Source organism: Cheilinus undulatus, linkage group 11 (genome assembly GCF_018320785.1).
Source record: "Cheilinus undulatus linkage group 11, ASM1832078v1, whole genome shotgun sequence".
Classification (NCBI taxonomy): Eukaryota; Metazoa; Chordata; class Actinopteri; order Labriformes; family Labridae; genus Cheilinus; species Cheilinus undulatus.
In genome coordinates this window covers 50,714,498-50,717,288 of record NC_054875.1, presented here as the reverse complement: position 1 = coordinate 50,717,288, position 2,791 = coordinate 50,714,498, and the positions used below count along the sequence as shown (strand labels likewise).

General features: G+C 38.2%; 1 long non-coding RNA gene across 1 annotated transcript in view; it reads right to left on the bottom strand.

The window, feature by feature from the left end:
• Positions 1 to 2,309, bottom strand: part of LOC121518131 — an 11,985-nt gene extending 9,676 nt beyond the window's left edge. Inside the window, exon 1 of the long non-coding RNA XR_005992625.1 lies at positions 2,244 to 2,309. This is a non-coding gene — a long non-coding RNA (uncharacterized LOC121518131). The remainder of the gene's footprint in view (positions 1 to 2,243) is intronic.
• Positions 2,310 to 2,791: the final 482 nt, after the last annotated feature.

The window sequence follows — 2,791 nt, the reverse complement described above, 5'->3', positions numbered from 1 at the left end:
AACAAACATAGATCTGTGATGACTAAAACTAGACTAACAAAAATAGATCTGTGATGACTAAAACTAGACTAACAAACATAGATCTGTGATGACTAAAACTAGACTAACAAACATAGATCTGTGATGACTAAAACTAGACTAACAAAAATAGATCTGTGATGACTAAAACTAGACTAACAAACATAGATCTGTGATGACTAAAACTAGACTAGACTAACAAACATAGATCTGTGATGACTAAAACTAGACTAACAAACATAGATCTGTGATGACTAAAACTAGACTAACAAACATAGATCTGTGATGACTAAAACTAGACTAACAAACAGAGATCTGTGATGACTAAAACTAGACTAACAAACATAGATCTGTGATGACTAAAACTAGACTAACAAACATAGATCTGTGATGACTAAAACTAGACTAACAAACATAGATCTGTGATGACTAAAACTAGACTAGACTAACAAACATAGATCTGTGATGACTAAAACTAGACTAACAAAAATAGATCTGTGATGACTAAAACTAGACTAGACTAACAAACATAGATCTGTGATGACTAAAACTAGACTAACAAACATAGATCTGTGATGACTAAAACTAGACTAACAAACATAGATCTGTGATGACTAAAACTAGACTAACAAAAATAGATCTGTGATGACTAAAACTAGACTAACAAACATAGATCTGTGATGACTAAAACTAGACTAACAAACATAGATCTGTGATGACTAAAACTAGACTAACAAACATAGATCTGTGATGACTAAAACTAGACTAACAAACATAGATCTGTGATGACTAAAACTAGACTAGACTAACAAACATAGATCTGTGATGACTAAAACTAGACTAGACTAACAAAAATAGATCTGTGATGACTAAAACTAGACTAACAAACAGAGATCTGTGATGACTAAAACTAGACTAACAAACAGAGATCTGTGATGACTAAAACTAGACTAACAAACATAGATCTGTGATGACTAAAACTAGACTAACAAACATAGATCTGTGATGACTAAAACTAGACTAACAAACATAGATCTGTGATGACTAAAACTAGACTAGACTAACAAACATAGATCTGTGATGACTAAAACTAGACTAACAAACATAGATCTGTGATGACTAAAACTAGACTAACAAACATAGATCTGTGATGACTAAAACTAGACTAACAAACATAGATCTGTGATGACTAAAACTAGACTAAAGCTAAAATACATTTAATCTAAAGACTAAAACTGAAATTAAAAATAGCTGCTAAATTTAACACTGGTTCTTAGTGCCCTACATGTGTTAGACTTATGCACCTCTGCTCTCTTACACACAGCACTTCTGCTTTGCCTCCTACAGCTTCTCTTTTATTTTTTCATCCATAAACAGTTTCTGTGTTGAGTTTTATCCCTCAACATTCAGTGATTAGGCTAGAACAGCTGATATGTGCAGGGATGGCTGTTGTTGGTGGTTAATGAGCCAAAATGAATGAGGTGCAGAATAACATTAACTGCAGAAATACTTTAAAAAATGACAGAAGTTTAAATTTAACCTAATGTCTCATTCTAAATATCCTTGAGGAAATATTCATGAAGGAAATGCCTCCTGCAATCATATGCAGGACACTGCATTAGAAATAGAAATCCACAGTTGCATTTTCACTGCTGCTGTCCTGCAGCCCCTCCATGTTCTCCTTCAGATGAACTGGCAAATACTGAAGGACACACTGGGTTGATGAAGGCAGACAATCAGGGGGTACTGAGACTCAGGTGTGGGTAATCAGGGGCAGAGCTGACACTGAAGGAGGAAAGCATGAGGAGCAGAGACTTGAGGACTGAGAGAAGGAAACTCAACATTCAAACTTAAGTGGGAGTACTAATACAACAGAAAAGACAGAGCAACATGACCTGGAGGGACTCGATGAGATCTGTCAGTGTGCTGAGTCAGAGTGGACATTTGTGCAGGGTTTGGAGAAGCATTCCTGAGATCTGATGCTCACAGACTGGCCTGGATGGATGGAGAGTCTAAAACCAGAAGGTCTCTGGCCCCTGGCTGGTGCAGAAGCATAACAACTGGAATGAGCACTGATTATCCCACTTCACATCTAAATCACCTTCTCTCCCAAAACAAGCTCATCTGAGAGCTCTGCAGGAACACGGGTAGTGTTTAGGTTTGGGATAAGTGGTCTGGGAGGTTTTTTCACACACAGCACCATGCATGTTCTCAGATTTACTCACCTTATAAAGCAGATTCCAGCTCTGTCATCAGGCTGATCCGTCCTGCAGAGTTCAAATCTGAAACAGTTTTAGCAGATCTGAGAACGAATCTGACCAATCAGCGTCTCTACAGGAGAACGAGGTGGTGGCTGTGGGCGGGGTTTAGTCGTCTAAGCTAGGCCTCTGCTATGGCTACGGTGCAGCAGCAGCTGTATCTGAACTGGACCACACTTCTTTATTCAAGCCTGTTTCTGCAGAGACGTTTCTGCACTTCTTCTGGCCTCAGCATGAGTTTGATCCACAAACAGACTCTGCTGTTCTAAAATACGACAGCATCCGTCTGTGGAGATCAGGTTTCTACTGCCAGACGCTGATGGGAGGTTTCCTATCCATGCATATATGAACCAGTCTATTTACTGAAGAGCCTTGCTGTTGATGCCGACATTTTTAAGTGATGATATCAAAACAAAATGATACATGCATGCTAAATATACTTAGAATAACAGTCTCTTAAACTTACTTTATGGCTAAATTACAGTCTGTCCGCCCAGACGCTCATCTCAAACAGA